Consider the following 12,456-nt stretch of genomic DNA (forward strand, 5'->3'; position numbering starts at 1 on the left):
GTGCACCCACAATGATTCGGGCACTCGGGGACAGGAGGGTTCTAAGCGGCAGTAGCACGCGGCTGCTGTGACCCGGGCTGGTGGTGGCGATGACTCTTGTCATGCAGCTCTGTGGTGGGCTCACAGCGGCAGCAGCTCTCTCTTTGCTACAGCGGCCCACGAGACGATTGCAACAATCCTCGACAAGGGTGAACAAGGTGCGGGCACTAAGCAGCAGCAGCTCTCTCTTAGCTGCGGCGGCCCACAGGACAAATTCCAATGATGCAAAGTTGATAAAGGTGCGGGCACTCAGCGGCCACAGCTCTCTCTTAGCTGCGGCGGCCCACAGGACAAATCACGACGATGCCCAAGTTGACAAGGGTGTGGGCACTCAGCGGCAGCAGTTCTCTGTTAGCTGCGGCCGCCCACAGGACAAATCACGGTGGTGCAAAATGGCAAAGGGTGCAGGCACTCAGTGGCAGCAGCTCTCTCTTAGCTGCGGCAGCCCACAGAACAAATCACGATGATGCAAAGTGGCAAAGGGTGCGGGCACTCAGCAGCAACAGCTCTCTCTTAGCTGCGGTGGCCCACAGAATGAATCACGATGATGCAATGTGGCAAAGGGTGCGGGCATTCAGCGGCAGTAGCTCTCTCTTAGCTGCGGCGGCCCACAGAACGAATCACGATGATGCAAAGTGGCAAAGGGTGCGGGCACTCAGCGGAAGCATCTCTCTCTTAGCTGCGGCGGCCCATAGGATGAACCACGATGATGCAAACGTTGGCAAGGGTAGCTGGAACTCAGCGGCAGCAGCTCTCTCCCTTAGTTGCAGTGGCCAACACGGATCCAGCGAAAGGTTCAAGGGTTTAGATTCAGGCGGGCTCTCAGCAGTGGCAGCTCTCTCTTAGCTGCAGCGGCCCACACGGATCCAGTGAAAGGTTCAAGGGTTCAGATTCAGGTGGGCTCTCAGCGGCAGCAGCTCTCTCTTAGCTGCAGCAGCCCACACAGATCCAGCAAAAGGTTCAAAGGTTCATATTCAGGCAGGCTCTCAGCGGCGGCAGCCCTCTCTTAGCTGCAGCGGCCCACATGGATCCGGTGAAAGTTTCAAAGGTGCCCAGTCCACGGTCCTGACAGTAGAATTAGAGGCTTCGGATTACTCGACAGAGGCCTCACCTGCAAGCAGAATTCCTCGCACAGGAATTCCGACAGCTGACGGGGTGAAGGCTGATGTCCCTGAGACTTCTGCAGGAGGCGCTCTTGATTCAGGCCCTCTGGTAGGTTCTTCGACAAGCTTGGTGAAAGTTTCAAAGTCCTTTCCTCTGTTCACTCGGACAGAGTTTCATCTTGACATCCAGAAGGAACACACTCGGACAAAGTTCCAGCGCAGCATTTTATACCTAAAAAGTCTTTGTTCTCTAGGGTCGCAAATCACCGACTCCAGTCAGAACCAGTTTGGTGGGGTCGGGGAGCACTTGGTTTATGAGGTGACATCCTGCCCTTTCAGGATGAGGGGGTCTGCTATCAGACGCCCAGTGGGAGGTGGAGCCATCATTCACCTTGCCAGGCACGGCCCTGCTCGGATCAGAGTCACCCCTCCCCAGGCTCTGAATACTGATCTCTCTCTCCAGCAAGGTCTGACCCAGCATGCCCTGCTGCTCCAAAACCAGACAGCCAATACACATACTCGCAAAGCCTACAGTAAAGCTTAGGCATGAAACGACTGCGTTTTCAGAAGAGGCATTTCTAAACATGGGATATATAAATGGTCCTTACTAAAAGGTGTCTCTCATTGTCCTGAGCACCAACATATCAAACCCGAAGTTCCTATCAGGTTCTTGGGGCCCGATAGGATGATAGAAAGTAATCCTCAACCAGCCCAGTCAGGCCTATGGGAACGGATCGTGTCTCAGTAGCGACAGTGAAATGGAGGGTAACTCTATTGAACATGCTACACAGATCTAGGCATTATGGTAATCCTAAGTCATACAGTCATTTATATACAGGGAGCATTCGCGCTGTGGCACTGATTAGCAGTGGCACGGCGCCCAGAGCATCTAAATCCAGCCAACATAAAAAAATAGGAAGAGGAGAGGGGAAGGGAGACCCACGCCAATGATGCCAGGTCTAACAATGATGTACCTTGAAGTACATGAAAGGGGGTTTGTACTTTAGTGTTTATGTAGCTTTAAAGGAAACTTGACTTTTTATTGGTGTCCGTGCAGTCCATGTATACACTTTAGTTTTCAATGGCTTAAGTCAGGGCAACGAAGATAGTTCACTGTATTTCTCATCAAGCATTATATTTACCGATCCACCACTGTCGATAATAAAAGGTATTGGGCAACTGTTTACTTTTATTTCAAAATTTGTTTTATTTAAATGTTCTCAGAGAGTGCGACAAAAGCATTACATAGGCAACATTAGTCTTAAATACATTTCGCCCAGATATACAGTTCGCTCTTGGAGGTTACAGCTTTTCCACAAGGTCCGTGGCGAATGATCTTTGATATATAACACAGCATCATCATAACATGCTGCTTTCATGCCCATGCTTCTGAATTACAATCTACCCTCCCAAGAGAGTAACATAGAAAGGAAACTTAATTGTACCTAAAAAAAAAGAAACAAACATAACTGTGATGTCATAGTGCAAATTAGAAAAAAGTGAGCGCGAGGAGTGGGTTATCAGGGCCTCTACTCAGGTACTCAACGCACTATTCAGAGATCCCATCAATGTGGAGTAATTTGATAAGGAACAAATTGAGGGACCTAAGCCTTGGGTTGCAAGCTGTTAAAGGAAGCCCCTCTGATAAGTACCTGACCAGCGGAGACCAACTGTAATCAAAACCTTTCCTGGTGTCTTCAATTATATGCCATGCGCTCCAAAGCCCTCCACAGTCTCACATGCCATTGGGTTAAGGATAGGGCCTCTTGTTTTTTCCAAGCCGCGACAACTGCCATTTTGGCGGCCCCCAAAAAAAGCCACATCACTGATTTGTCACCTTGTGTCTGTCAATTCAAATTTGGATCTCGGACCCCCAACAGAACTTGTTCCATGGAGCTGGGAATAGGATAGCCTAAGATAAGCTTGATTTGGGACAAAATTTCCTTCCAGAAAGGTTTAATGGCGGGACAATCCCACCATATATGTCTGAAATCGCCTAACATCCCACAACCCCTCCAGCACCTATCTGACGAACTAGGAAAAATCGTGTGAAGTTTCTGAGGGTACAAGTACCAATCACACATGATTTTATAGTGTGCATCCCTGAGATACATTGAGCGGTTGAATTTCACTATGTCCCTACCTAAATGTTCCCAACGGCTATCCTCCAAAGGGGTATCTGCGAGAGCGTCTCAAAAGCATTTGAAACACAGCGTCGATCTGGGACTCACCGATTCTATGAGAGCATACAGATAGGAGATACATCCCTTGGAAGAGGACCCAGACTGAGCAAACTTCTCAATAGGGAGCAACTCCCTGGTGGCGGCCAGCCACACCAAGGGCTGCTGCACCCAGTGTTTCAGCTGCAAGTAGTGGTATTCCTCTTTGGCAGTCAATCCGAATTGTTTCTTGCATTCCTGAAAAGTGAGGAGTTCTCCGCTGTCGAACAAGTGAGAGATCATGTGGCAACCGCCCTCCCTCCAGGCCTCGAAGGGACCTTCTTGTAGTGCAGGGGGAAATGCAGTGTTAAAAAATGTACAGGCGTGTGAGGGGAGGGAAAGGTCGTAAGGTGCAGTCTGTTAGTGAGGATATCCCAAACCTTAAGTGTGGTGGACGTAGGCATGCTAATGTAGGCACTGAGTGGTCTGTCTTGCTTTGGTTTCCACAGAAGATCCCAGATGGTGCGCCCTGTTATCTGTCTGTCTATATGAAGCCAATGCTTCTCCGAAGCCCGATGTGACCATTACGTAATTACCCGCATTTGCGCCGCTCGGTAATGGGACTGAAAGTCCGGTAATGCTAGGCCACCCTCTTTGCGCGGTCTAATAAGCAAATTATCGTGAAGTCGTGCCCTTTTCCCCTGCCAAATAAATTTGGTTAGCATATGCCGCAGCTCCCTAAATAAATCTCCCTCCACTGGAATAGGCAATCCATGAAAAAGATAAAGTAAGCAAGGGAGAAAATTCATCTTAATGGCATTAATCCTGCCCAACCAGGTGATGTAAGCCACACTCCATTTACCCAAATCAGTCCTTAGTTGTCGCAGAATGGGGGGGAAATTAGCTTTATACAGATCCTGTACTCGAGGGGTAAGTTTAACACCTAAGTAAGTGATCTCCTTAATAGTGCAGCGAAAAGGTGACACCTCTTCAACCCTTCGCCAATCGTCTTTGGGTATTGTTAGATTCATTAGGAAGGATTTGGTCATGTTGATCTTGAATCCCGCCACCCATTCAAAAGACTCCAGCTCTGCATGGATGGCCAGGGAGAGACAATAGGGTCTGATACTGGGAGAAGCACGTCATCTGCGAATAGCGATATCTTATGGTCGTCTGTGCCAAAACGTATTCCTTGGATTTCTGGGTTTCCTCACATCCTGTGGGCAGGGGTTCTGTGCATAAGGCAAAAAGGAGGGGGATAAGGGGCAGCCCTGTCTTGTCCCACGAGTCAGGGGAAAGGGGCAAGAAGCAACTCTGTTAACAAGGACCCAAGAGCTGGGAGAGTGATAGTTAGCGCGAATCATCCCTATAAAGGTTTCGTTGATGCCAAAGCGCTGGAGCACTTTAAATAAAAAAGTCCATTCCACGTGATCAAAGGCTTTCTCCGCATCTAGCAAGAGAAGCGCTGTTGGGATGTTTTTCTTGTGAGCTTTTTCAATGATATGGATGATACGCTGCAAGTTGTCATGGGTTTGTCGCCCCTTAATAAATACGGACTGATTCGGATCTATGAGACCAGGGAGAATTGATTCGAGACGAGTGGCCAGCATTTTAGAGTACATTTTTGCATCTACGTTTAGAAGAGCAATCGGGCGGTAAGAAGAGCAAGCTGAGGGAACCTTACCAGGTTTAGAAAGCACTGCCACAATTGCTTCACCCATGGAAGGAGTGACTTGTTGCATGGAAGCGATGATATTAAATAGTATAGTTGAGAAGAGAACGAGCTCCGGCGCAAAAGTACGATTGAAGTGGGCTGAGAAGCCACCTGGCCCTGGAGCTTTCTGCAGTTTAAGGGAGTCGATCGCATTCTGTGCTTCTTCAGCGCTTATTGGTTTCGCCAACTCTTCATTGGAGCTAGCCCCGACCTGAGGGAGGTCCAGTGGGTCCAAATACCCGAATGGGTCATGCGTCCCTGAAAGCTTTGAAGTGTAAAGAGTTCTATAGAAATTCTCAAAGGCCCCTGCCTTCCCCTGCCTTCCCCTCCTCTGACCTGTGAGAAACACCCTTCTCATCAACTATTAGTTTGATATACTCTCTTTCCTGCTTAGCCCGTAGTTGGCACGCCAACAAGGATCCCACTTTATTCCCGTCCTTATAACCCCTGGATTGTAAGCATAAAATGGTTTTCTCTGCTCTGTTGGTGTAGATAGCCTGTAGTTTCCCCTTTAGGGACGTGACTTTCCATAGTGCCGGAGCCGTGGGGTTGGCCTTATGGGCCTGTTCTGCAGCTGTTAATTCTCGTTCTAATTGAAGGCGATCTTCACTTTGTTGAGAGTAGTGGCCAGTTCGATGCACTTGCCTCGGACTACTGTCTTAAGGGCATCCCAGGTAGTTGCACGAGAAGTAGCCTCAGGGTCATTCAGCTCGAGAAATTCTCTAATGGTCTTTCTTAGGTCGTCATAGAGAATTCTATCCCTGCATAGGAAATTGGGAAAGCATGTTTTGGGCGCGGGTTTGGACAAGTGATCGTCATCTCTAGGGGGCGTGGTCCGATAGGCAAATCGGGTGAAGCTGAGTTTCCAGTACAGATGGGAGCAAGGACTGGCTCATGAAAATGTGATCGATACGGGAATACGTTCTGTGGGAATGAGAAAAGAACGAGTAATCTCACGTCGTGGGATTAGCATCCCTCCATACATCTACCAACCCCATGAGCTGAAGCTATGAACGCAGCGCCTTTCCAAAACGCCCTTCCTGGAGCCCTGTGTGAGTGTGTCGTGTCCACATCCAGATCCCAGACTAGATTGAAGTCCCCCAAGAGTAATATGTCCCCCTGAGCAAAGTTCACCAGAGTCATAAGGAAGGAGAGAATGAAATCTTGTTGACCTGTGTTAGGAGCATAAAGAACTGCGAACGTGCATTGGCGGCCTCTAAGGTCCCCCTTAACCATAAGGAATCTCCCGCTTTTATCTGTTTTAGTGTCCTGAACTTGAAAGGGGATCCCTGAGTGAAACAACAATTCCACCCTGTTTTGTTTCGAGGAGTGTGAAGATCGAAATATGAGGGGATAAGCTTTGTGGCAGAGCCGGTGCTCGTCAGACTTTTTGAGGTGCGTGTCTTGAAGAGCTGCTATTTGGACATTGTGATCAAGCATGTACCTCCAGAAGCGCTGGTGCTTGTTAGGGGAATTCAGTCCCCGAGCGTTCCAAGTAATCATTCTAACTGCTATATGCATCTAGAAGGGAATTACACCCTTTTGGCGAGGGGCTTCGCTTAAAAATCCCTTTAGTTTCTCCCCCCTCCATCCCCGCCCATAAACAATAGAAAGAAATGCACCATGACATCTAACTGAATTAAAAAACCCAAACACATACTTAAAATGAGTGTGTATAATCCCCCTCCTAGAGGGAAATCCCAGTACCAGAATACACTCGAGGAACGTTACCATTTCCATTCCCCCAGCCCTTATCATAGCAAAGATCGAGGCATACGTTGCTTAAAAAACTTTTTCCCCAACTGAATAACAATTAACACTGGAATTTAGGCCCTTGCAGTGGATGATCTTATCAAAATTCCCCAGATTTAACTCAAACATTTAGTAATGTGTCCTCGGCCACCATCACCCTCCACCCTGAACCCCCTTACCACAGTGTGGATAATACTGTCCCCCTGACCTGTCACCGCAGATACAGTGTTCTCGCATGATGCCCGTGCCAAGCGCTGGGATTAAAGCATCAAGTAGCGTCTGGGCACCCAGGCCCCATCCAGGTACGGAAGATGCAAGCCCTCTGCCCCATCCAACTCTCCAATCTTTGGCATGAAGCTCCCTTGGGTGTATAGGAGGGGAAAGGGGGCACAGCCCCATCAGATCTGCAGCAAATTCAGGGACTTCCGGGCGGTTGCACTTCTGAACGATGCAAAGTGAAGGGCCCCTCATGGCCCCCCAATGAAAGGCCTCAGTCTGGTGATTTTGTGTTTCTCCTTCCCATTTAATGCAATTGTCCTCCATTACGTCGATCCGGATGAAGCATTTTGGAGGGTGAGCGTGTCAGTAGCCCTCGCTCTCTGCAGGACCATTTCTTTGATCTTGAATGAGCTGAACTTTGCTAGGACATCTCTTGGGCGTAGATTCTCCCCCAGCAGGCACGGACCAACTCTGTGCACTCTCTCCAACCGGACTTCAGGGCCATCTTCCCCTAAGGCTGAGGAGAAGAGGCCCACCATAATTGCTTCCAGATCCGGGCCTTCACAGTCCTCCACCAGGCCTTGGACTCTTATATTGTCACGGCGACAGCGGTTTTCCAAACTTCGCACTTGAGTAACGAATCACGTAGTTGGGAACGCAATTCAGTGGTTCCTTCCTTCCAGGGACTTAATCTTGTCAGTCACCTCCTCTTGCTGCGCTTCAAGGTCGAGGGTACGCGTACCCACTGAATTGACATCTGCATGAACAGCTACCAGTTTCTCTCATACCTCAGTGCGGAAAGTTTAGAAGGAAGCCTCCATATCTGCTTTGATGTCCGCACTTAGCTCTGTTCGCAGCTCCTGTTTGAACTCACGAAGGGAAGATATGAGGTATTCTCGGGTCAGTGCCATGTTTGCCGGTCTTGGCGTTGTCTCTTCTTCTGTCGCCCCTGCTCCGGCTGACGTGAAGTAATTGGACCCCTTGTTATTGGGGGTCTATTTGGGTGAGATAGGTGGACCCTCCGCTCGGTCAGCGCTCGGCCGCCCCTTCAGTTGTGTGGAACCAGTGTGCCACTGTTATCCGCGAGTGGGGACCCCTTTGCCTACTCTGCCGCTCCTGGGCCTACACTCCTCCTCAGCTCCAGGCGCTTGACCAGACCAGTCCGTCTCAGGCACCCCACCGGGTGTCGAGCGAGGGGCAGCAGACTCAGCCAGGTGCTCAATAGTGCCATCTAGTATATGCTTCAGTTCCCTTCATTCAGGTGCCTCGTGGTAGCTGCAGGTCGGTAGGGGATGCCTCCATGGCAGCTATGTTAGGGTCAGGCAACACTCACTGGTGCTTAATTGTGTGGGCCTCTGACATCTCCGCCGCCTCCCGCCTCACCACAGCGATTTACCCAGTTATGTCTGATTGGGTGGGGAAGGTTCTCAGCTCCTCCAGAATCACCATCAGATCTCTTTCACAAGTATTGGAGAGTGTGGATTACATAGAGGGACCCACGGCAGATTCCACTCCTCCATCCACTGTTCGAGAATGAGGCAACCTCAAGGCAGGAGGGGTGCTTCACTCTGATGCAGGGAGGCTGCTAGGATCAAGGCCTCTCTCTCCGGCATATCACAGCCCAATCGCATCAGCAGCCCGCCATTTTGAGTGGTGCCACGTGTTGACCGGATCAGTCCCGTTCCGCCCCCCGTCCCTTCTCCATCAGAGGCAGGGTAGCCAATTCAGCGAGGCAAGCTCCCTTGTGAGTAATCTCGCCAAAGTCCCCGAGGCAACTCTGTGGAAAGGGGACTCGAGGAATCAGTACCTCTGCACCCGTGAAGTCGGCGCCCAGTTGGCTGCCATTTTCTCTCCTGCGCCGCCATGCCACTCTCCTCTCACCGGAGCCTCTCTGTCCTCCCACCGGGGCTTCGTGCGTGGCAGAGTAGCTCCCTGTCATCAGCACCACCTCAACATCGCTGGGCTGTGCTTTTTTAGCCTGCAAGATGCCTTATTTCTTAAGTTTCAGCAGGGCCTAGGAAGGAGCCAATCGATTCACGTCCGATCGGCCATGTTGGTTGGCCACGCGCCCCAACTGTTTACTTTTAATGTAATCTTTGAACAATTTTTAAATGACATCAGAGCATTTTCATGTCACTTTTCTAGGACCTGTATTTTTCTTCACATCCAACATGCACACGTTTTTCTGAGGTGAACATCGACATTGCACAACCATTGTCTTCACTTTGACTCAATGTAGATTCTGTAGAAGTCTTTGACAATTATTTTGATGACAATCAACTTTATTTGGTGATGATTTCTCTCAATTGCTGTGGTTGATTGACCTTGTGTGTGTGTGCATCAAGAGTCCGTTCTGAAGTGTTTCATCAGGCATTTTGTCTTTGCACCATGATGCCATCACTTTGCAAACCATAAAAAAATGGTTCTCCTTCCCACAGCCTTTGCACACCAGTCCAATGTCTGGAAATTGACCTTCATGTGGAAATGAAAATCCACACCTGAAGCACAACTTCTTCTGTGGAAATATCACTCTATGTCTCTCCTTCGTATGTCCATGACTGACTCACTCTGGGCACCTTCGGCCTCCTTGTTAGCAGCTCGTTGATCGGCATGCGCTTCAGCTCTGGCAGCCATGAGAACTAGCTCCGGACTAGGACTTTCTCTCAGCATTCACCATCTGAATGAATCTGACAGGCATCTGTCAATAACTCTGAGGCGTATAGCTTCCGCATCATTGAATTAATTGAAGCTGCAGTGTTTGGTGAATTTATCCAGTCTCTCTACAAATTTGATGGTGTAACCATGTTTCTGTCATTTCCAACTGAAAATGTACCTTTCGTGATCTTCGGTATTAGACTGAATTTGAGATTCAAGGCTTTTTTGATGTGATGGTATGTATTTTTGTCTACTCAGAGAATTTTCTGTATGACTTCTTTCACACCTTCATCTGTTAGACACTTCAGGTAATTGGTAATCTTCCTGTTATCTGTTTCTTCTAGCGCATCAATGAAATCATGAAATGTCTCCATCCAAGCAGTCCAACTGTTGCCAATGTTCAGCTTTTTGGCAGTACCAAAGGGTGCTGGTGGTTTCAGGAAAGTGTTGGTATTATAACCATTTGTGTGATTGGCTGACACTGAGAGTGAAGGACTCTGACATTGTTTGCTAGGACCTGCTTCATCCATACCATCTTGAGGCCCTCTCTTGGCCTCTGGTTCATCTTGGCCAGTCGGGGAAATAGTGACCTCCCTTTTGATCTCCATGGGAGCCCTTCATTTTGTGGAGACCTGTGGAGTTGTTCTGAGCTGCCACCCAGCAGCTTTGATGGTATAATGCTTCGGGAATGGCAAGGTCCGTAAACATAACCTCAGGCACTTCTTCTGGCGACACTCCACCTAGCTCTCTTTACTCAGTTCTGGTAAGCAGATGACCTTTCTTGTATTTGATTGGCTTTGTTTGTAGGTGTCTCTTTGTATTGCCTGACACCTGGTTGATCTCTGCCTGTAGCACTTCTGAACCCAGTGTTATCTTTCAATTTTCTGTCGCTATTTGCTGCTCTTTCTAAAACCTGTTGCATCCACCTTTAGCATTAGCACTCTGTATAATGTATAGCTTTATATTGCTTAGCAGCGCAGTACCTCTTTGTAAGGCCTTCCAGGCAGGTTCTTAGCCAACGATGTGTATTGTTCCTTAAATTCAAATGCTTTACATAGGCTGGAGGTGATCTTTGACTCCACATACACCAAGTGTTGATTAAGCACTTCGATTGAGGCATATGTGGCATGCACAAGCAGTTTGCTAAACCACGAAAAACTCTCTGGAAGAGCACTGTTGATCTTCGGGTTACTTATCCCCTCTCTTGTTGCCAGCTGTAGCGTCCTCCCAAGCCTGGGTACCCGCTAATGATTACACCACACACAGAACATAGTAAAACAGGTCTTTGTTCTTCTGTGTGTAACCGCAAACTCAAAGGTCTAAACCTGCATTCACTTCACTACACTCTAACACTTACATCACAGTTCTACAGAGTCCATCAGGAACCAAAAGTGTTTAATCATTGCTAACAAACACGACACTACACACGCTATGATATTTTTGGATTCAAAATTTTGGTCTATGATTTGCTTTAGGGATATCCCTTGTTGATATTGAGAACCCATTGTCAGTTGTCTGTTCATTTGCTGGTTTCTGTTTTGTTTGTTATGCACTGTTAAGCAATTAGCGAGAACCCTGAAAACATTACTGAATTAACTAAAATAAATGTGGAAGCACTATAATGGCACTGTTTGCTTTTCTCACTTTTTAGATATTCAGAAAGAAGTACATTCTCAAAAACTGATGGAGTTTCTTGAAGCAGAATCTGAATGTTGTTCTTTTGAGTTCAGCTATCTCGAGATTGTGACTAAATCCAGTAGTGATATAGGGGCATAGTTACTATTATTTCATGTATTTTGGTAAAGCTAGGGAGCTAGCTTCACTGTGTTGTATAAAAAGGGAGAGAGCAGAAATGCTCCATATTTACAAAGATATATATAATTATTGCTTTCACGTTGCACTAGCACCCTGTGTGTAAATTAGCACCAATACAAGCACTTGCAACTGCATTACGAGAAGGATTGGTTTTGTGCAGGAGGCATTTTCCTCTTTCTATGTGTGACGCAGAATGCATCATGCATAGAAAGAGGAAATACAGAGGAGAATTATATTATCGTATTAATACACCATTCTCTGGGCGGAGTACTGATTTAATGCAATCCCAGGTTTACAAAGCTTTGTAAATTTGGAATTGCATAAGAATCTGCGAACAACTTGGCACTACACATAAGGGCCTCCTCTTCACTTGTTGAATTCCACAAGAAGCTGAAGACCTTGCTTTTGCAAGTAGTCCTACTAGGCCCTAGGTTTGGCTAATCTCACATTTCCTCAGCACCATGATACCCCCCTCTACCATTATTGTGGTAAGGGATGTGAGTCATTTGATTGACAACTACATTGTTTGTCTGGGTCCTTTTTAATTTATACTTGGTGATCTGTCTAATTTGATCTGCTGAATTGTAGTGTGTTTTGACTAAAATATATTGTTGTTGTGAACAACATGAAAGCCAGATATTAGGCATATCTCTGCTGCTCTGCATGTATGTATGATGTTAAATATATGTTATTCTGCTGAAAATGTGTGTGTAGTTTCTTAGTGAATATTGCTGCTGTGAGCCTTATGATTACTGACTAAGTGGCATTCTTCAGCTCTGCTGGATATATAAAAAGTGTTCTGCCCAACGTGTCAGGTTTTTAATTTGCTATGTTCTTTTTATGCTTACACCAAAAGTGCTTAATAACAGTAGGATAACTGATCCAGTTGATGATTTGAGCAACACCTATGTAAACCTTTAAAGCAAGGAAGCCTCCTTTGATACATTTATGCAAACTGAGTGAAGTAACATTTATCCAAGCAATCAGCCTTCTAGAGACA

The sequence above is a fragment of the Triturus cristatus genome, chromosome 6 (genome assembly GCF_964204655.1).
Source record: "Triturus cristatus chromosome 6, aTriCri1.1, whole genome shotgun sequence".
NCBI lineage: Eukaryota > Metazoa > Chordata > Amphibia > Caudata > Salamandridae > Triturus > Triturus cristatus.